This window comes from Triturus cristatus, chromosome 5_2 (genome assembly GCF_964204655.1).
Source record: "Triturus cristatus chromosome 5_2, aTriCri1.1, whole genome shotgun sequence".
NCBI classification, from domain to species: Eukaryota; Metazoa; Chordata; class Amphibia; order Caudata; family Salamandridae; genus Triturus; species Triturus cristatus.
Genome location: NC_140588.1, coordinates 590,905,635 through 590,929,519, shown reverse-complemented (window position 1 = coordinate 590,929,519; position 23,885 = coordinate 590,905,635).

The window sequence follows — 23,885 nt, the reverse complement described above, 5'->3', positions numbered from 1 at the left end:
ACTCACTATTTCTCTCTTCTCTCTCACTCTTTCTGCCACTCTTCAACTTTCTCACTGTTTCTCTCTCTCTTTTCTCTCTCTCACTCTTTCTCTCTCTCATTCTTTCTCTCTTTCTCTGTCTTCCTCTCTCTCGCACTCTTTCCTCTCCTCTCTCTCACTGTTTCTGTCTCTCTTCCTCTCTCTCACTGTTTCTCTCTCTCTTCCTCTCTCTCACTCTTTCTCTCTCTCACACTGTTTCTCTCTTTTCCTTGTATCTTACTCTTTCTCTCTTTCTCTATCTCACTCTTTCTCTGTCTTCCTCTCTCACACTTTCTCTGTCTTCCTCTCACTCACTCTTTCTCTCTTCTCTCTCACTCTTTCTGTCACTCTTCCTCTCTATCACTGTTTCTCTCTCTCTTCCTCTCTCTCACTCTTTCTCTCTCTCACACTGTTTCTCTCTTCAATGTATCTCACTCTTTCTCTCTCTCTCACACACTCTTTCTTTCTTTCTTTGTCTTCCTCTCTCTCTCACTCTTTCTTTATTTCTCTCTATCTCTCCCTCACTCTTTCTCTCTTTCTCTTTCTGCTTTGCTGGACGTATGACACACCATCTTATCTTTCTTTTTGTCTTGCAGACTGTGATTCACAAATGGTCCAGCGATGACACAACATGGATGTACATCGTTTTATTGGTTGTTTATATGTAAATCTATACATGACTAGGATTCTTATTTGTCCACCCTAACGTGACTGTCACATTTGTTTCTAGGGGGTAGGGGTAAGCGGGGATGGCGGGAAAGGAGGTTGTGCTGGGGGATGTCAGAGCAGTATTGGGTGTCGACCTGCATGCTTGCTGCCTGCATTGCATCTGTTCTCAGAGACTTATGAGCAGGCGGATTGGCTCATAGATGAAGAGCTGCGAGCCAACTGGCAGGCTCATAGAGGGAGAACCGTGGCCCATCAGTTTGCAGAGGGAGAAATGATGGCCAGCTTGCAGAGGAACACCTCAGGGCCGACTGATAAAAGGAAAGGTGCGGGCCATCGGCTTCCAAAGGGATAGCTGAGGAACAGTGATGTGGGGAGAGGAAGCGTGAACGGGGTATCTCGCTGAGAGAGACCTGCGGTATATTTCCAGTCTTGGCTTCACAGATACAACTGCGGGCCTGAGAACTCGCACCTGTAGAGCTTTGAGCCGACAAGTGGTTCGCAGAGGGAGACTTGCGGGCCCAAGAATGTTGTTGGAGGTATGCTGTTGATGGGGGAAAAAGGTGCGTTACCTGCTGAAGTAGGGAGACGCAGCGCGAAAGATGTATCTCGCACAGACAGAGCTCCGGTATATTAAATTGCCCCCGGGACCTTTCTTTTATATTTTCATTCGATGCGAGGCGCAAGATGGCTGCTAACACTTCCCGGTTTGAAGTGTTAGCAGCCAATCAGAGGCAAGCTCGTGCTCGGGAGTTAGGCACCGCCCAGATATATATATCTATTTTTCCTTTAATATCTCAAAAAACTACTGAACAGATTTACACCATTTCAACAGAAGCACGCTTTACGGACCAAGACCTTTCTCCTTGCCAAATTTGGCATAATTACGTTCAACAGTTTGACCTGTAGCCTTGTCTTAAGTTTCCTATGGAAAATACATTGAGAAAACACTTTTTCAGCCCCTCCTTTTTTCTCAGCCCCCCCCTTGATCAATCACCCTGTAATATGTCTTCGCAACTGGATGGCTCAGGTCGTGGGTGCAAATATCTCGCAATAAACTTGCTTTCAATCAACAACCAACCTTGTACGTCCTCAATATACCCCTAAGCTTTCACGATACGAGCTGATCAAAAAAGAGAAACTTTCTGGAAAATTTAGTAAAGATTTGTCAAACGACGCCAAAGTTATAAGCACATGGAGGGCTCCAGGAAGGGGGCTGCACAACCCCCCTCCCAACACTTGTAGTTCCTCAATACACCCCTAAACTTTCAAGATAAGAGCTGATCAAAAAAGATAAACTTTCTGGAAAATTTAGTAAAGATTCGTCAAACGACACCAAAGTTATAAGCACATGGAGGGCTCCAGCTGGGGGGCCGCGCAACCGCCCTCCCAACAGTGAAGTCCTGGGTCTGTGGAGACCCCAGCGGGCCCCCGCAGCCCCAGCAAACCCCCGCTAATAATTTTTAAGAAATGCCCCCGGGACCTAGCCCACCCTGGGATCCCTTTTTTAAATGCTTTCTTTGGCCCTGAGGGTCCTTCTGGGACCCCCTGAGCAGGCCTAGGGGGGCAGGGTGTTTGCATCCTGCCCCATTCTCATGTTTTATACCTTTGTTTCTCTGTTTTCTGGTGACTCGCTTCTAACGGGTCACAAGATGGCTGCCAACATTTCCTGGTTTGGAGTGTTGACAGCCAATCACAGTGAAGCTCGTGCACAGGACTTAGGCTCCGCTCAGATATCAGAACTTTTATTTTTCAAATTTCTCAGCAACTACTGAACGGATTTACACAATTTTAAAAAAGGTCGCTTTCTGATCCAAGCACTACCTTTCTCCAAATTTGGGGTAATTCAGTTCAGAAGTTTCGGCTCTAGCCTTGCACAAAGATTCCTGTGGGTAATTGATTTTTTTAAATCTTATTCTTTGAATTTCTAAAAAACTACTCAACAGATTTACATCATTTAAAACAAAGGTTGCTTTCTGAACCAAGCTCTACCTTTCTGCCAAATTTCTGCCAAATTTTTGGTAATTCTTTTCAGCAGTTCGGACTGTAGCTCGTCGCAAAATTTCCTGTGGAAATTAACATGGGGAAAACACGTTTTGGTACCCCCCTTTAAACTCAGCCCCCGCTTGAAAAATCACCCCCAAACGTTCAGGATAGCAGCTGACCTGGATAGACTTTTTTTGGGAGAATTTCGCAAAGATTCGTGAAATGACGCCAAAGTTATTAACAAATCAAAAAATGCTTTTCTTATGGAAACTAGGTTGTAACTATAACGACCGCCAGTAGATAATATATATACATATACATATACATAGATAGATATATATATATATATATATAGATATACTTGGAGTCATGTGTTTGGTGAGCTGCGTACTACAAACCTCTGATGAAGGGCGTTGCCCGAAACGCGTCAGGTGACGCGGTGACTGCAGAAGCCTCCTCTGAACTATGCTTGCCTCCTGTGTGTGCTTCTCAAACGGGGGCACCCCTTTCTTCTCATATTATACGACCAAGCCCAGGTCGGGAGGAGCACCGCCATATGTTTGGTTCCGCTGTAATTGGAAACTATAGCGGCAATGGAGCAGGAGGAAGGAGAAGGATTCAAAGTGCGATCATCGTGTTTTTAAGACTGTGAATCGTATCTCACCAGCAGCCCACAAGGGTTTTATGTTGAACTGCAAGTCCCATAATTCTGCGGATACACTCACCTGAGTGGTGTTCTGAAATTGAAATAAAAGAGGGGAAATACTTGGAGTCATGTGTTTGGTGAGCTGAGTACTACAAACCTCTGATGAAGGGCGTTGCCCGAAACGCGTCAGGTGACGTGGTGACTGCAGAAGCCTCCTCTGAACTATGCATGCCTCCTGTGTGTGCTTCTCAAACGGGGGCACCCCTTTCTTCTCATATATATATATATATTCACTGAAAAAACCATAGGTTTCACACATGTTATAGTTAGCGGAAATGTTACTGATAAAAAACCAATGAAATTCCCCCGTTATAGTTAGTGCAGGAAACTATAACTCACGCGACCGCAATCTTCTGCTGATGCTAATACTGTATTTAGACACTTATTTGCCCATGTCTTCTTCCATAAATTTTTAGCTATACATATATTACAAATATTTTTTTTTCATAAAGACACATATGTCATCAGCAGAAGATTGCGGTCGCGTGAGTTATAGTTTCCTGCACTAACTATAACGGGGGAATTTCATTGGTTTTTTATCAGTAAAATTTCCGCTAACCATAACATGTGTGAAACCTATGGTTTTTTCAGTGAATTTGCAAGGTTTTTTAAATGCTAATTCCTAACTATAACGTGTGTGATACCTATGGTTTTTTCAGTTAATTTGTACGGTTTTTTAAATGCTAAGTTACTTTACGCCATTCGTGGCGTGCGCGCCCACTTAACGCAGTTTGTTCCGTGCGCGCATCGGTGCGCTTCGCGCACCGTGCGCGCACAGTGAGCACGCGGTGCGCTTTGCGCACCGCGTGCCCACTTTACGCAGTTAGTGCCGTGCACGCACGGTGGGCACGCGGTGCGCTACGCGCACCGCGTGCCCACGTTACGCTAGGTGGGCCATGTACGCACGATGCGCTTCGCGCACCGTGCGCACATGGAGGACATATTATGCGCTTCCTTGTGATAGGTAATCTGTTGAAATTTTTGGGGGAAATGCTGTGCTCTTATATGCCATGCTCAAATGGTGGCCTTCGGCCACCATTTGCACACGGGGTGGAGAGAGTGGGTTTTTTTTTTTTTAATAATTTTTTACCGTACGCGTACGGTAAGCGTACGGTAAGCGTAATCGCGGAAATTTTCGAAAAATAAAAAATTACCGTTTTTTGCCTTGGGGGATCTTTGAAGACTCAACTAACATGGTTATGTGCATGGGCGCTGTCTAAACAGCCCCTTTATATGTTTTTGGCATTTGTTTATCAGCTCCCCCCTCAGAGTGCGAGAGAGAAAATGGCGGCCGCCGCTTCCTGGTTTCGACCGATTCGAATGTTTACTAAGATCTAAGGGCCAATCAGAATCGCGCTCGAGCACGCCACCGTACGCGTACGGTAAGCGTACCGTAAGCGCACCGTAAGCTGGCTCAGATATATATATTGATTTAAAGGCTATTTTCTCAGAATCTACTGAACAGATTTACACCAAACCTACAAAAGGCACTTCCTTGACCTGAGGACTACCTCTCTGCCAAATTTCAAGTAATTCTGTTCAGCCGTTCGGGCTGTAGCTGTGTCTAAAGGTCCTATGGAAAAATGCATGGGAAAAACGCGTTTTGGGACCCCCCTTTTAACTCAGCCCCCGCTTGACGAATCCCCCCGAGACTTTCAGGGTAGGAGCGGAGTGTAGCGCCCCACCTATTTTGAAAAATTCGCGAGGATTCATCAACCGGCGCCAAAGTTATTCAAAATAGAATGTTGCGGATTTCCTATGGAAACGTGGTCCTAACTATAACTACCTACTGGCGACCGCCAGTAGGTAATATATATATATATATATATATATATATATATATGTACATGCACCACACTTTCAACAAGGAAAGTCGACGCCGTGTCGTTTCTCAGCAAATTCTTTATTGTCAGCTGATAGAGTTAGACGCTTGCTCACTAACATTTCAATAAAGTTTGTTTATATTCAAAAGGCATTTTTTCTTTTCCCAATAACTTTGGACCACCAGTAGGCAATAGGCAATATATATATATTTCATAAGGCCATGCAATGTGCATTGTATTGTTTCCTACAGGGGATCATTCCAAGTAGGGAAAGGGTTACATGGCCATTAGTAATCCAACACACACTTGGTGATTTCTGCAAAGAGGAGTCAATGACTGAATGTGCATTGACACTCTGCTACTTTTCCACCTCAACAGTGTGGGTAAATACTAACTGGCATGAATGCCTGACTTACACTAAGATGAGGAAAGCATCCTTCCACCCTGCCATATTTAGTTGGGTTGAAGAGACTACTTATGTATTCTTAAAACAAAGCATAATAACACTGCATCATATGCTTTATTATGTTTGCTGTTAACTACACTCTTCTGAGACTCACTGATTGTGCTAATTTTTGTGCGATGTTACCATGTTCACATCTGTATTTTGGTATTCACTTGCATCATTCAATATTCAGTTGGCTTAGGACTGCACTTAATGGGTTAACAAAAGAACGATTTGATTTAAAGAAACACGCCCTCACACCACGCGTCATGCTGCAACATGTTTCCTGTCCTCAGCCTCACACAGTTTCCCTTTACCCCGACCTACAGTATCCCTTCTAAGCAGACAAACATAGCGGTGCCTTTATCATGTAGACATTACTTGCAGTAATATTTCATGAATTCTATTGATGAGTTTTAAGTCACAGAAGCCATATTCTGTGAACAGCTCCATTGTGAAGAAAATAAGAAAGACACTAATACTCTCTGGTCCCCCTCGGATGACAAGTGAGGACCTGCCTTACCTGTCACCAATGCTGATTTAAGGTTAAACCAACATGAGTGCAAGCTATTTGAACTGGAATTGTTACTTCACATAATCCACCCCAGATGGTGATTTCAATGATATAGCCATAACAATGCACTTTTTACATGCAAGTCCATAGGGCATCCAGCGAACTTCCCTCAATAATACTCTGTTTATCTTCCTTCATCACGGATAGTAGCTGACAGTCGGACCCTATACTTAAGTCTGGCTGCATATACAGATTCCAAGCTACCAGTCACATTCTATGGTCAGGTGAAGTTACGCACAACATGGGAGAAGATTGCTTCCAAAGTCTCTCACTGTGGTGTCCCAAATTCCCCATATCTGATATTTGGAAATGCTAATACAAATGTTCAAAATAGCAACATGGCTCATAACTGGGCAGGCACACACCAATAGTTCTGACAGCCAATAACCTTTATTTACAGGTCTGAGTTTTCTGCGATTACAATTGAAAAGCTGTGTTTTGTTTGACCCAGGCCTTGTTATCACCACACAGTAGCTTCACAGCACTGCAAACAGCTTGTGGTATTACTGAACTCAATAGTTTTTATGGAACAGAGCGTAAAAAGATGAAAGACAGAGCAGACCTTTCCTAAGTGGTTACAACTTAGTAGCTACAAATGTACCTAGCAACTTGGGATGGCACATTCTGCTGTAGCAATCAATACTCACTATCGCTCTTCATGGAAGCCAAAACAGCCTCCACTCCCTTCCTGCTTTTCTTTTATTCATTCCTCTAGTCCTCTTTTCACTTTCATTCTCCCCACTGCATCCATGCTCTACCGCCTTATGTCCTTCCTACCTTCAGATACGCCTTTCTTACAATAGCTTCATTCCTTTCTCCTTCCCTTCCTTTACTCTTTTCGCTTTTTCTTACCTCCTTTCCTTCTCTTCATTACTTTAATAACTTCTACCACACTCTCCTCCTCTCATGCTCCCTCTATTTCTCATTCACTAATTCGATCTTTCTCTCACAATGTTTTTACTTAAACCTCCTCTCTTCCTTCTTCTCTTTTTCCTCCCTTTTTGTCTCTTCCACTATCAACAACACAGTTGCATAACACACTACATACTTTCAATCCACACCACATAATTCCACATCACACCACAAAATCCAACAGCCCTCGACAAAATTCAACTCCACTATATAACACTCCACTACACAACATACCACACCACACAATTACTCTCCACAACACACAATCCCACTCCACATAATTCCAATACATTAATTACTATCCACATAATTCCACTGCACACCACATACATCCACTCCTCAACACATAAGTAAAAAGTATTAATATTTACTATGCCAGTAGCTCTAGCTCTCATTTTCTAAATGATCACTCCACTGCAGACAAGAAACATACGTAAAAAACATTGCAATTTACATCTTCAATTGCTCTAACTTTCACAAATGCAAGACCGATTGCATTTCAAATGCTTGTTTTTCCATATAGTTGAGCATGCTTCGTAGTGTACATAGTTGACCAGGTATTGAGAAAATCTGTGCACTATTCTTATGGGACATATGAGGTAAAGGTTTTCTTGTTGTTTATGAGTGGGAAGATCTGGGAAGTCTTCCAGTGAGTCGTTACACCAGACCATTAGTGGCTTTAGCACCAACTCAAAAAGAATAGGTGGGAATAGACATCCCAGGCAGGTGCCACAGGAACGTATAAACTTTGAGGAGTAACATTGTTGATTCTAAGTTTTGCCGTCAGAGCTTCATATAAAAAATATAACCAAGTCAAGGAATGTCTGAGACATCCTCATCCTGACGCGTATCGAAAAAAGATGATTCAAGAGAGTCAGATGCTCTGGTTGCATCTAAGAACCCTGCAGCAGTGACCATCTCAGGATCCAAATAATTAAATAAAACAAAGTATGCACATTTTTGGATGTGGAGTGGCTTGGAATAAAGCAACTTTGATCCAGTTTCACTAGGTCTAATAGGTTTGCACTAAGTTTAGGTTAGAATCTTCACTTTGCAGGTAATCAGTGACAGCGGCCTATGGGGCTTTCATTTATGAGCCGGCTTATCCAGCTTTAGGAGCATTAGCAGCAGAGCATGGAGAGGATACATATTCGCTGGAGTATGGCTCCTCCATACTCCGCTAGTAAGCACTGCGCAAGGATATCCCTATAGCCTTTATAAAATGCGACTGGTAGGCCGTCCTACCACAGTGCTTCACCCATCAAAGCCCTGCTATTACTGTTTTGATCTCTCTTATTTCAAAGGGCTGTTCAAGGAATTACCTGTGTGCACTCCTTCTATGCTATGGTGGTACCTTGGAGGTATTCATTTTTCTGAGCCAGCAAGAAGTCGGTTTTTGAGTTATATAGTCCAGTAAAGTAGTGTGAGAGCAGTCTCAGAATCTGCTATGTATTCTGTGTCAGGTTTCTGATACGCCTATTCTCTATTTCCATTATATCATTAGCGGTCTAGGGGCGCTTTATCAGTGTTGCCAATTGCTTCCCAGGCCGTTCACCCACACTGTACACACAAGCCTGAGCCTATTAACCTTGGTATTTTCTTTCTATTTTTGCTACTTCCATGTATTCAGTGAATTTAGCCCTGATTGCTCATGCACAGCGTTACTCTTTCCCAGGGCAGGGTCATTTTCCAGTTTCTTTATTTCATATTCAATACTTTCCAGGTGTCAATGGAACGTCTTGTGGACTCTGCTTTGTTTTGCAATACAAGGTCCTCTAATCATTGTCTATTATGCCTCCCATAGAGTGCTCAACTGGTCTTCCATACCCCGGTTGGAAGGGGGATGTTTAAGGCATCCCTTCCAATTTTCAATTCCTTAAAGCATGGATCAATGGTTTGTGATCACATTTGCGGTTGCAAACTATTGGTAGGGTATTGATTCCTCAAAATCAATTCCCAAATGAAAAGGGATCTCCAAGGGCCCCCTTCCTCCTCAAGGGCCCCTTTCCCCTTTGTGTATGTGGACGGTACTTACTCTTAACAAAAGGTTTGTCAAACTTTTCTCTTTGAGGAAAACGGGCTGCATTAGAGAAAAAAATATTGCTTTATTTAAAAGCAAACCACTGACCCCAGCAGATTACCATTTTCATTTCTGTGATTGATGCAAATCATAGGGGGTTACAATTTTTAACCTACCTCATCAATATTCATGAATCAGGGTAATTTGCAATGACTACTATCCAATATTTTTTAAAACAACCTGTCAGTGCATTGGGTTTCATTTACAAAGAATAGATTTGGTAAAAGTGGTTGCAATCATGCACTGAATTTTATAGAATTGTTTTTCATTTTGCAAACTGACCTATGTACTCAGGTTGGTTCACAAAATACAGATTTATAGTCAGCTGCAATTCTACCTACCTCATCAAAATGTATGCGGTGGATCACAAATTGTGACATACTATGATTTGTCATAATCACAGGAATGGTGACTTGCCTGAGTCAGAAGAGTACCATGTATGTGATTGCTTTTTAATAGGCAGTCTTTTTTATGCAGCCAGTTTTTCATAAAGAAAACGAAATGTGTTTATAGAAAAGTTACACAAACGTTTTTAAGAAGTAACTCCTAAAAACATTTTTGGCAACATTCACAAAGGCAAAGAGGTCCCTTGTGGGCCCCTTCCAGTTTGTGAATGGATTACCACCTCCTTTGAGTTGGTGGCAAAATCTTAATGGTTTGCAACCAGATTTTGGTTGAAAAAAATGAATACATACCATAAGGAATCCCTATTTGGAAGGGATGCCTAAAACCCACCCATTCCAAATACCAATTTCTTATAGTTTCCTAAAACCTTTAATGGGTCAGAAACCCTTTGCCAAATCATTAATTGAGTTTAGTAAATTTTAAAAGAAGTTTAGCTGTCGCAAACCGTCAGATTTACTGTATTGCCCAAAGAAACTCCTGTATTAATATTCCAAATAAGAAATCACACTTTGCGACAAATACCAATTTGTGCACCAACTTCTACTGAATGCACTGGTATTTTGCTGATTTGACTTGAAGTGAGTCGCAAATTGACTTACCTCATTAATATGCATGCTGTATGTCGCAATTTGCGACCCACCTCAATTGGCAAGAGTTGCATTGGCCTCCTAGGGTCAGCTGACCACTATGTCTGTGATCATTTTTAAATAAACCAATTCTTTTTTTTTTTTTTAAATGCAGCCCATTTTCTAAAAGAAAAACGATATTAAAAATAATATTTTATAATCATTTTTCATGAGTAGGCAGGGGTCCTAGGGAACATTGTCTGCTCCTAAAAAATGTTTTTTGTCTACATTCAGAAAGGGGAGTGGGTCCCTTAGTAACCCCTTTTAATTTCCGTTCAAATACTGATCTGGTGCATAAAGTTGCAGAATGCAATTTGAGGTTCGTACTTTTGAAAATGCAATTTTGAGGTTCCAAAGGTTCTGATTTGACCTTTGCAACCATAACATTGTTTTGTACATGAGGCCCATAGTTAAGTGAGCAAATGAAGGAGATACATTTCTTCTACAGTTTTTTCTGAGGAGTTGCTTCTGCAGTTGCTACAAGTATCACCAATATAGATGTTGATAAAGCGGCTGCAGCTGAGCTATTATGGTACATGTTTTGCAACATTTCTATCCCTTAAGAAGGCAATATCCAATTGATTAACCTATCATCGTTAACTCCAACACTGCTTTGTTTCAGGCAAAGAATGTACCCGTTTAAGATCTCAATAAATGGGGAGTTTCTTTGGAACATGCTTTATAGCGAGATGCAATATGAATATGACTCTCTGAATTTTGTACTCCTCTGTGACTTCACTTTTTCCTTGAACTAAAAAGACATTCTTATCCTTGCAGGACAGTCTCATTAACAGCTGTCTTTTGCACAGCGTGTAGACATAATTATGTCAGGTTAGTCACACACGGACATGAAAGAAGGACAGCTTGATATAAGATTGGAGATGCAGAAAACTCATGTCGTTCTTTTCAAAAGGCACTGCACTTTCCGAAAAATATTTATCCAGATAATGTAATTGGCCACCTGTCGAAAAATAATATTTTATGGCAGGAATGAATAGTGAAATGGGCACACATCTGAAATAAATATATACGAAACTCTATTTTTTTCTTGCTTTTTATAACTTAAGATACATGCACATCTTTAAAAACAAAATAGGCCTATTGAACAATATACACTGTATTGCTAATGATGTGCACGGCATGCTGTTTAACCCGTTGGTGTCATAGTGATAATTTCTGAAGGTTTTTACCTTACATCTTCTAAAAAAAACATACAAAAAGAATTATCGATTTAGATTGACCATGTGAGGTTTTTTTTTTTTATCACTGAACGATTGCATTTCTAGAAACGTTAACTAACCTTGAATTGCCACGCAGGCTATGTTAACGATTTCGCAGAAATTAAAAAGTTCCTGATATTTCAAAATGTTAAAATATGTAAACCTGACTGTTTCCGTATTTTGTAGAGTATATTAGTGCCAATATTTTGTAAGTACCCCACATTTCTTGCATTGTATTTTATCACAGACTATTATTATAAGAGCCCCGATTCCAACGTGCTTGTAATCACCCATGGGCTTGTCAACAGGAGTTATCAGGCCTGTCGTTCATATGGGTAATGGCCAATGGGTAATGCTGGGAGCCCGCAAACCCAGACCATTTCTACTGGGGACTGTGCATGTTGAAATCAGTCAAAATCTCCAGGCGTATATTGAGGCAAATATTTAGGAATTACAGTGGGAATAGAATATGGTAAATCAGATTCTTTCAGTAATTCCACGTTTCTAAGTGGACTGTAAATCTCTTTTCTTAAGGGCATTGCTTGTCAGAGTAACAGTTCTGGAGGGTAACAGCAACTCCGGGTGCTCTGAATCACTTGTTTCATTAAAGTCACTTACCATGAGGGTTCTAGGCAGTGATAATTAAGATTTGCTTGTATGGTATGAGCATTACCCAAGCAGAATCCAGAGCTTTATATGGAATTTCTTCTCACAAAATTCCTTGTTGTTTGATGGGGTGAAAACCCTTCTCAAGCAACAACCAAAATCCTTGTCGGGGTGAACCACTAAGATCACTAAATTGACCTGAGCTTAACCCTCTGGTAGCATGGCACAAAAGCAGACAGGCTTAACGTTATGCTGCACACAAACAGTAATAAAGTGAGCACACAATACAAGAAAAATGCCAAACCAATTTAGCAATTAAAATCAATTACATCGAAATCTGTAGAACCAGAGTTATGATTTTTTTTATTTTTTTTTGCATACAATAGTGCCTAAATGATCAAAGCACCAATCACTGGTATCTGGTTATGCAGATAGTGTTAAGAATTTAACACCAACTGCAATGGAGTGCAGGTTGGATACATGAGGTGTATTGGGTTTGGTCTGGGCTTACCTTTGACCTTAAAAGAAATCTGGAAGAGAAGTTCTGGATAAGGTAGAGAACTGCAGGGCATGGCAGAAGGCAGTGATCGAGGATGAGGCATTGTTGTTGGGGAGCGACTGGATGGAGTTGGGTTGAAGATTGTTACTTCTGGACTTTGCCACTTATGTGGAAATTGAGAACCTCCAGTGGGACGAAACTGCAAGCTGTAGCCAGCAAGGGCTCCATCGGGCTAGATACCTTCACCAAGATGTCCAGATTAACAGGATTTTCTGTTACCAAGAATGTAGCTGGAGCTACCGTTGAGTCAGGATGAATGGCGATACACCTGGGGCAGATTGGGTGGCATGTAGGTCCTGGTCTCCCGTTGCTTCTCAGGACACCTTTTAGTGGAAAAGCTCTTAAGTTCCAAGGTTTAGTGTTAAGCAACAGCAGAACATCTAACCCTGCTTGCAAGTGTCCATGATCTTGAGGGCACCACTTAGGGGGTTGGGACTCACTACAGCAGAGGGCAGGTGCAGGGTTAAAGGTCACAGGAGCTTGTTTTTTCCCTGTAGCTCACACAAAAGGCCAGCCACTTAGGTTTTGGAGTCACTTCTTGTAGTCCACGGTGATGATCCAGTTCTTCTTCAACCAGCAAGCCAGTCCTTCAAGCAGAAGGGCAGTCCTCTGAGAGCAGCAGGGTAGTCCTCTGGGTTCCAAACAGACCTTTCAGAAGTTTTCAACAGGTCCAGGTGTATACAGAAGAGGTGTTCTGAGGGTCCAATATTTATACCTGGTGCTAGCCCTTGAAGTGGGGGATAATCTGGAGGACTCCCACATCTGGTTATAGAAATGTCTTACCTTCCCCTGCCAAGTCTCTATGAAGTCCAGGGTTTCAAAAGGTTAGTGTCAGATTCCTTTGTGTGTGCTGAGGCAAACCCTTTGAAGTGTAGTGGGGTAGGGAACAGCTTTGCCCCCATTCATCCTGCCAGGATGGCCCATCCTGCCTACACTCAGTCTACTTTGTTTCACTAAATAGCAGGAATACACAAAACCCAACAGCAGAGCCATTCACAGTCATGTGACCCAGGACACTGACAGCAGGCACCATATGGTTAAGGCAAGAAAATGCCAACTTTCTATAAAAGTGCAATTTTCAGAATTGTGACCTGAAATCCAACTTTATCATTGAAGAATAATTTAAATTACATTTAAAAAATAGGAGTTCTACCTGCTCCCAATCAAACGTTAGCACTCAATAAATATAATAAGGTAACCCAATGTTATCCAATGGGAGAGATAGGCCGCATAGTAGTGAAAAACGAACTTATGAATTTTTCACTACCAGGACATTTTAAAAGTTTACTTGACAACTGACTTTTTAAATATAATGCACCCTGCCATTAGCGTCTACCTTAGGGGTGTTTTATATGTGTTAAAATGGAGGGATTTAGGCCTGTTAACGTTTTATTTTGGCAGGTTGAATTGGCTGTTTAATACAACGCTACTGGCTGCAATGGCAAACCTAAGACATGTTCTAAAGTACTACTTTAGTGGGTCTAACAGTGAGTGCTGCAAGACCACCTTTTGATTTACAGGCCCTGGGTACATGCAGTACCATATGCCAGGACGTATAAGTAAATTGAAAGAGGGGTTGGCCATTTGTATAGTGTTTTACGGAGACAGCACAAGCACTTTACCACTGGTTAGTAGTAATAAAGTTCACAGAGTCCTAATTCCAAAGCAAATTCAGAAAACAGGAGTGGTGGAGGCAAAAGGTTTTGGGGAGACCCTGCAGAGAGGGCCAGGTACGGTAATTATTATAAATCAATTAAAGGTAAGCAAGCAAATAAGTGGAGATAATAAGTCTATGATCTTCAGACACTTTGTCTGTGGGTCGAACAGAGAATTACATGGTATAACAGTCTGAGTGCATACGGGGAACAACAGGGAATTGCATTGTAGTCATGCTAGGTATATCTGTTTTGTAAACAATATTTCCAAGAAGATCAGGTATTCAAAATGAATGGGCATGTTGGCACTGGGTATTTAAGCTTTCTCCTGCTACAGTGCACTGCTTGTACTTCTTTGCAAATATTTTTACTAGTAGCTGCACATGTGATTAATGCTGCATGCTAAATCATAAGGCGATATTAAAAAGCGAAACACATTATTCTAGTCGATTACTCCTGTCAGTTGTACTTTTATGTATATGAATTATATCAGAAATCACCAGGATTTTTCATGGAAATCTTCCAACTATCTATAAAAGGGGGTGTAGAGGAAATGAGCATCATTACATGTAACTCTTTTTTTTTACATACTAGGGAAATATATTTCTAGAGGAAAAGATCCATCAGCTTAATCACCCTCATGTTATGTGTATAGTTTAATGATTCTTGTATCCAATTATTACACTTAGAACCAGTTTACAAATGGGCCATTGTGAGACCGGCCTCATGGCGTGGGCCCTCCCGACCAGCCAGCCACCCTGCAACCGCACCTGATCCCCGATGTCACAGACTTCCGGCCACCAAGGCCCAACAACCCGATGGCCGGCCAAGGCCCCAGCAACACCCAAGACCCTACCACCCGGCCAAGAGAGCGAGAAGCCCCCAAGCCAGACCAGGAGATGCCATCCCTGTCACACCTCTGGTCTCCTCCCCAAGGAGGGCTTCGATCGGCCACCAGGCCCCCGGTGAGCGGGCGCCTCGCCTGCTGGGCGTCTGGAGTCCCTCCCAGACCCACCTGAACAGATCAAAGTGCGAGCGACAGGAAATCCCGACACCCCGGCCCCAGGCACCAAGACCCCTCTCAGCGAGGACTCCGGACTTCAAAGAGGAGGGGGAGTATAACAAGGGGTGCTGAAGGGACGGGAGGCAGAGAAGAGCTGGACCTACGAGAGCCCTGCTGACCTGGTCGCGGCTCGATCGATCCCTGAACGGAAGATCGCTACCCGAACTCTGAACCATCTGAGCCCTGCTGACGCTGTCGCGGCTCCCCGAACTCTGAACCATCTGAGCCCTGCTGACGCTGTCGCGGCTCCCCAAACTCTGAACCATCTGAGCCCTGCTGACGCTGTCGCAGCTCCCCGAACTCTGAACCATCTGAGCCCTGCTGACGCTGACGCGGCTCCCCGAACTCTGAACCATCTGAGCCCTGCTGACGCTGTCGCGGCTCCCCGAACTCTGAACCATCTGAGCCCTGCTGACACCGTCGCGGCTCCCCGATTCCGAAACCACCTGTGCCTGCTGAGTGACTCGCGGCACTCTCTTCTTGACGAATCGGCAGGAATTGCCGAGAGAAACAACATCCCCCAGCTCGAGGATTGAGAGCTGTGCGAAGGATACTCCGCAGAGACACTGAACTCAGAGACTGTCCCGCTACCCCCATTCCCCCATCACGAAATCGTCGCCGCTTGTGGCGCTGCTTCAATACCTGCATTTTGGAACTTAAAGGTCCCTAAAAGCTAACGATAAAGTGCTGTCTTACGAAGAACTACTGTGTGGTGTCCCTCTGTCCGAGAGTGCAAGCTCAGTGTGTGCGATCCTAGGAGCGAGACCCTTCCAGGAAGGGCCTCCCCGCCCTTGTTCGGCCTAACTCTGGGAGAGGTGGGTCAAAGGGTGGTCCGGAACGTATTCCGAAGCCCCCCGGAGAACGCCTTTCCAACAGCCATGATGGGGCAATTGCTGTGCCTGGTAAATACCATTAACTCTGGGGTATTTATCGAATACATTAAACATCGCATACACTGAGCTTTCCTCTTAAAAATGAGGAATGACTTTTAAAATGTGTGCTTTCCACACAAAATCGTGCATGTCTCAGAATTTACTTTGCATATATGGTTTGGGATTACTTACTAATTTCACTACCATCCCAATAGCCACTTCCTATGCCAATATGGCAGCTTCACTAAAGGCTGAAGAATTTGCAGAGTGGGCATCGTGTTTTTGCCCCAGTCCACAACCGTTTTTGTTTTTCATAAAAAAATGTATAAGACCCTCTAGCTGTCATGGACATTTTTGTCATTGTTTGACTTCTCTGGCCCAGGCCACCAAACTCCACATAAATATCATAAAAAATAATTCTAATGGTGGTTGCCTCGCTCTAAATGGAGAAGGCAAGAAGAATATTCCACTAGGTTAACAGTTTCCTCTGGTTTCCTTCTTTTACAAATATTGGCTGAGTTCTACACATCACTTTAAAAAATGTCCCCAGTTGGGTATAGACTTTCTATTATTAACTCAAATTGGCAATATTTTGTAAACAATATCTGGGACTCAATAGTAATGTCAGACAATATTGTGACTACCATATTCAGGTACCATGCAGCTGGCTGAGGCAACTGAGTCCCTACAGGTGGAAACCCAGCGGTTCCTCACCTCTAAATAAGACAGGCTTTTTAGGATATGTGAACGATCTTCAATGACAGTTCAGTTTCTCAGCCCATATCTAAATGAGCCATATAGTTTAGCCCTTGTATGTAAATTTCCACCTAATCCAGGATGCAGGATCTTCTTATTGAACCTGAAAATGAACTTTTGTCTGCCCTGAGTTGCAACTAATAACTCAAAAAGGGTTCGGAAATGGTACCTTCAGAAACATTTTGAATTCCAGATTTTGGTTTGCAATCAATAGAAATGACCAAAACTAAGGCTTCACAATATGTCCTTTGGTTTGAAGCAAAAAAAGCTGCAACAGTATTTCAGTGAATGGAAGTAGCACATTACCGATTACACTATTGTTTGCAAGAATTTATTAAAGTAACCTTCATTCTAAATCACATCAATTTGAAAAACATCTTCACATTCATTAAAAACAAATATAAATCAGCAAATTGCAAAGAAATTAATATTTGCAGCCAGTATGAATGAGTAACAGTCTACATCTAGTAGATTGGCTGTGGGAGGAAATACCTGCTGCATATTTTTAACTCAAAGTATAGGAAGAAAGATGTAAAGGCCACACCACGCCCAACTGAGAAGCAAACATGGAAGGCAGCAGACCCTTAAAGAGAGAAGAAGAGGATCAAATAGAAGTGGTCGGTCAGTTGACCAATTGTCTAGATTGATATGTGCACTGCCCCAGTTAGCTCCTCCAAAACCTACCCAGTATATTCATAATTTCTTTCCACTAGGTCAGCTGGAAATCTTTTCTGAACATTTTTCTGCTGACATGGCAGGAAGCAAAAATTATAATGCCTGCTTGACTTCCATAAACAATTGGTGTAAACGACCAGATGGCATTGTTCTTATATTTCAAAAGACAAATTGCTAAAAGCTGGATAACTTTTAATTTGCAGAACCATTGTCACTGACATACTAAGAATTTTTCTGAGAAATTCATTTTTTCATACATGAGAGCACCATGGTGTGCTTGGTAATCTGGCACAGGAAATACAGCTGACTGACATGTTGTCAGAAGCCCCCCTAAGTAGCGAAGGCCTTGCATTGCAATGTGTATTGTTGTACTCGAATGGTTGTCTTGTTATCAGGGCTCTCCAAGTGGTGGAATCAACTGTCAATCTGTCATCTGGAGAAGCACTGTCATACTCTAAATAAAGTAGGGAATTCGAGATGTTGGAAGGTGTGACAACAGGCATTCGCCTGCCAATAAATTGATTTCCAACCTTAAAATGACCCCCTTGAATGGTACTGCTACCTGCTGGAGAGCCCTGCTTAATTTCTGATACTTTTGTAGGCCAAAATTGATTGCCATATGTTCTGTACAAGTCTTTATACAGGTGCCAATTGGTCTGGAGCACGTAAGTCTGAAAACAACCTTGATAGGATTTCTGGAAGATTTCCATTTGAAATGTCAGCTTGTTTATTGGAGTGACATCATGCCATGCAACCACTGGGCAATGCTTTACTAGAGAAAGCAGACATATAGATACAATAACTACAGTATAAAAAGATTAGATGAAATATCCTACATTAACATGAAATATAGAACATCCAATTTACTTTCCAGGGTACACAGGTATGAAATGGACTTTGAAATTAACACCATACTCAATTTACATTATTATATGAATGCATTAGAATATTATGTATCACACCTAAACCTCTGCTACTGTGTACAAGGATCAAATTAAAAGTCTTTCTCTTAAGCCCTCTGTCTAACTGCTGGAAAATACTAGAGTGATAAATACAAGTTATTTTTTCTTAGTTTACAAAATATAACACAATGGAGAAAGTAGGCTTTTGCTAACTTCAGTGGAAAAGTAAGTTTAAGAACTTGTACTTTGTGCTGCCAGAGAGTCATCTGGTTTAGAGCTGTGTTACCTCTCAAGCCTTCTTTAGAGTCTGAATACATATCCTTGACATCTATGTCTGACTTGCTAAAAAGTCTGCTCCTGGAAGATAATGGCTTGCTCTCTGGCAATAGGAAGGCAGGGTTTTTTTCAACAAGTGATCTTTGAAAAATGAATTAGCCATGTGTGAGATGGCCAGGGCCAGCTGGAAGACAAAAGGCTGTTGTCCCACTTCTTCTTTTGTCTTGGAAACGCAAAGTGACCTCTTGGAAATTCAAATTCTTACCATTGATTCCAGGAGCCACCCTAGATGTCAGCTGTCACACCTCTTCTTTTGTCTTGGAAATGCAAAGTGACCTCTTGGGAATTCTAATTCTAACCACTGATCCCAGGAGCAACCTTAGACGTTCTGCCTCTATTCACAGCATGATCAAACACCAGTACTTGCACTGACAGACGGGAGGACACCTTAAATCCTTAGGGGAATACTTAGTGAGAGTGTCAGAGCAGGCCTGTGCAACATTCCTGAATTTCATGATACATGATATTTGTGAAATTTCTCAAAATATCCATGACACAATGGCGTTTTCAAGCTAACTAGTAACTTGAGAAAAAGGTTTTGATCGACCAGTCTCTAGGAAGTATTTTCCAAAACTTCTTAAGTGATGTTCAGCCACATGCTATGAAACAGGGGTTTCATGTAGTTTTCCTGGAATTCATCAAATTTATGTGAGAAACAGAAAAATATTTTTATAGACTTATCAAATTGATCTTATGCAGATAGAAGAAAGAAGGCGCCGAAGTGGCTGTGGGACTCTGGTATGGTTTGAAGTATACTGAGTAAGAAAGTGATAAAAAAGGCGATGGGAATTATGCAAAAAAATAGCCATGATTTGGTGAGGGAAAATGTCAAATCACTGACAAGTGCACAGGATAAAAGTTGAAAATCAACACCACCTTCTCAGTAAGGGTGGGCGTAGTTCGCGAAGTAGCACTTCGCGAAGCTACGCAAAGTGAAGTTCGCACTACGCGAGCTACGCGTAGCACTTCGCGAACTGCGAAGTAACATGTTCGCACTGTGCAAGATGTTGTTTTCAATGATTGCACAGTGCGGACAAGCAACCGGCACTGTGCAATCATTGAAAATGGCATCTTGCACAGTGCGAGCTGTAGTTTTCTGCTGCTCGAGTAGATTTTTACTCGAGCTGCAGCTTTCTCAACGCGAACTGGTAGTTTCTCATCGCGAGCGGTCGCGAGCATACGCGACCCCTCGCAATGAGAAACCTGACCTTCTCGCGTTGGGAATCTCGCCGGGAGGTTTATTTTCCATGCTCGCGATCGCGAACAAGGAAAAAGTCTCGCCAGGATGTCATTTTGCTTGCTCGCGGTCGCCAACTTGACGTTGAGGACCGCGAGCAAGCAAAAAATGACCGCAGCACTACGCAACACTACGCTACGCGTGTTCGCACTGTGCTACGTGCAGTTCGCGTAGCGCGAAGTAGCGCGAACTTCGCAAACTACGCGAGCGTAGCGTAGTGCTTCGCCCAGGCCTACTTCTCAGACCATGTCTAGATCTAGGAAGAAAGAAGTTGTCTGAAAGAAGGCTCATGGATTCCACACTCCAGCTAGTACTCAAGGGCTAGAACTGGTCTTCAAGGTTCAAGTGGTTAGCTGTCATAAGTACAAAGAAATCAGAAGGATTTTTGACTCCAGCAAGGCAAAGGTGACCTGTGAGCACTTTACCATGCAGGATACCTGGCTAGATAGACACCAGGGGACATATGCATCAAGGTAAATACCGCTGGCAAACAGGACGATTTTGCAGAATCGGCCCCTATGCGACCGGTATTTAGCCAATTGGGAGGCATCAACCCAAAACCCATTCGCAATATAGGTAATCGCAAATTTTGCGATTACCTAAATTGTGAATGCTTAGAGGGAATCGCAAAATGCGATTAACTATTTGGGATGCATTAAGCCTTTCCTAAATGTGACTTAGCATTAAGGAAACGCTAATTCCATCAACTGCTAGTTGATGGTAATTTGCAAAAACTTCAACAAATGCATAAAAGTGTATATTTCAAAGTGCAATGTGGTGCACACAAATGCCCATAGGGCATATGGGTGTGCAACATGTACACACATGACATTTTTAAGGGTGCAGCAGGGTGGCCTTTAGGCCCCCTAGCACCTTTCAAATTGAATGAGCAATTTGTGAGTACCTATTTGGTGCTCACAAATTGTGAATGACTTCCTATTCATTACTATGGACTTCTAAGCCAATGGGAATGAATGGGAAGTCATTCCTTAATAGCGAGTTGCAATTTGCAAGCTGCTATTAAGGAATTTGTAGGAATCGCAATTTCTTTTGCGATTCCTACATGCATAAGGAATTGTGATTCCTAAATAGCGATTCCCTAAAAATCGCTATTTAGGAATCGCAATTCCATACATTGATGCATGTGGCCCCAAGTTCCTAGATGCCTGACCTGAGAACTTGAGGATGCTGGCATGACAAGGAGGAACTTTTGCAATAGTTGGAAAAAAGCAAGACTTTGTAATTTTGTACCAAAAATGGATACATTCAATTCAGTTGTGTTTGTATAGTAGATGGCTTCCCATTCCAGCCTCCCAGTGCTAGTTGCAAAAACCAAATACCACTCCTCGAAATTGTGATGAACCACTTTCTCAAGTGTCATTTAGAACAGGTGGGTTTTAACATTTTCCTGAAACAGGCTTCCGACTGCTGACTCCTATAGGAAGCTGGGAGAGCATTCCAGAGACTGGAGGAAAGGAACGGCCTCCACTCCTTTCTCGTTTGATCTTAAAGGGCCTCTTTGCTTGAGCGAAGGGTCCTTCTTGGAAGGTAAGGATTAGCAAGGACCGAGTGATAAATGGGCCTTTTCAATGGATGGCCCGGTGTGCAATACAGAGAGCTTTGAAGTAGATCCTTTTTGGAACTGGAAGCCAGTGCAGGGCTACAAGGGCTTGTCTGGCTAATTGATGCTTCAGTAGTTTTTGAAGAACTCTTGTGCCAGCATTTTGTACCACTTGGAGCCTCTTGATTACACATGAACAGGGAGTTACCGTATTTGAGATGATAGTCTGCATCACTACCCTTCTTGTGGGGAAAGGTAGCATCTGCAAGAATTTTCTTGGAGATCATAAAATGCCAAAACATGAGCCTGCCAATTTGTTTACTTATGTCCCCCATCATGAGCTTTTCGTCAATCCTGATGCCTAGGCTTTTGACTTCTTAGGCTGGCTTACAGAGATCTTCGAGTTATTCTGGCCATAAGATTTCCTGCAAACTAGAACTATTATTGCCTATCACTAGAACCTCTGTTTTGTCACTGTTAAGCTTTAACTTTCTGCTTGACATTCAATCTGTGAACTCCCTTAGACAGGAGTTCAGTTGGGAGATAGTTTGCATGGTGTTGGGTGTAAGGGCCAGGATGACCTGTGTATCATCAGCATATGACAATAGGGCAAGACCATGTGAGTGAACAATTTCAGCCAGGGGCGTACATACAAGTTGAACAATGTGGGGCTAAGTGAGGAGCCTTGTGGCACACCACACAGCAGAGGATGGATAGAGAAGGCGAAGGAGTCTTGCCATACTTGGAAACTACTGTTAGCTAGAAAGGCTTCTATCCATTTCATGGCAGTCCCTGTGAAGCCAACATCCTTTGGATGAGGATGGCATACAACACATTATTGAAGGCTGAACTCATGTCCAGCATGATCATTGCCGCTGAACCACCTTAGTCTAGAATGGAGCAGAGTTCCCGGGTGTCGACCTGCAGTGCAGTATCCGTACTGTGAGCAGAACTAAAGTCTATCTGAGTGGAATTGTAAATGTCATGCAGTCCCAGAAAACGGGACAGATATTGATTAACACCTTTTTCCAGTATTTTGCTCACTAGGAGCAGGGAAATAGGTCTGTAGCTCAGGGTTTTTCATTGGTTTCTTTAATAGGGGCTTCACTATAGCGTGTTTCCAGTCATTAGGAATATGGCCTGTTTTGAGTGAGTGGTTGAGGATATTCCTGAGGGTGTCTTATACGGGAAAGCCACCTGGGCCTAGAATATCTGCAGGGGCCAGGTCCAAAGGAGAGCTTGATTGGAAATGGAACAAGATGCTGAGGCTTTCCTGTGGGAAGAGGGGATGTTCCCTCGGTGAACAAGAATACCAGGGTTATTCTGCTCAGAGGTTTTTGCTGGACTGAAAACTGGTTGAGTGGAGCCTCATGAAAAAGATAACAGACCTTTTGGGGGCCTGCCTAGCCCGAGCTTTCAGCCTTGCCTCCCCAGTGGATTTTAATAACGGAAAAGTGACGGCATTGAAAGGTAAAACTTTGGACCAGGACAAGATGGCACATCTATCGCAGAGGCTAAGCTACCTCAGTGTTTATGGAATCCAACCTTTTTCCCCTCTGAGGTTTTGTTGCCAAAAACAAACAGCTTCAGTTGGAGCTTGACGATGGTGTATACAACTCCAAGACACTCTCAACAGCTTTAGTTTTTGACTTTTTCCCACAGGGGAAAATGGAACTCCAGAAACGGACTGCATCTCAAGATAACATCTTTGACCAGTACAACCTACTTGGTTTACCCCTCCACTACTCTATTTCTTTCTGCCTGAGATCCATATAGGTCTAGACTGTTCCCTTGAGGAGCAGGGTCACTACTGAGTCACATACGGTGGGTATCTATCTAGAGTTGCACATTGGGAGAACAACTATGGGTCAGAATGCTACCCGATCAATTGTCAGTGTTTAGACTATTTCCAGGCATTCCTCACATCACCTTTAGAGTATTTGCTTTAAAGAGACATGTCCTTACTGTTTACTAAACTACAGCTGGGTTGCTCTGGTCTTTATAGACACAAGGACGCTTTTCCATTTCCTGGGTGCATTGGTGGGAAAGGCCTCTTGTTAGAATGTCCCATAAAAGCTTTAATCCAAAGAATATAATAATAAAAAAATGCATGTAGAAAAAGATCCTGAAAATATGCAGTATTAGCTCATTATTATTCAGAATAAAAAGTATCCATTTCAAAATCCAAAGATACTCCCCAAA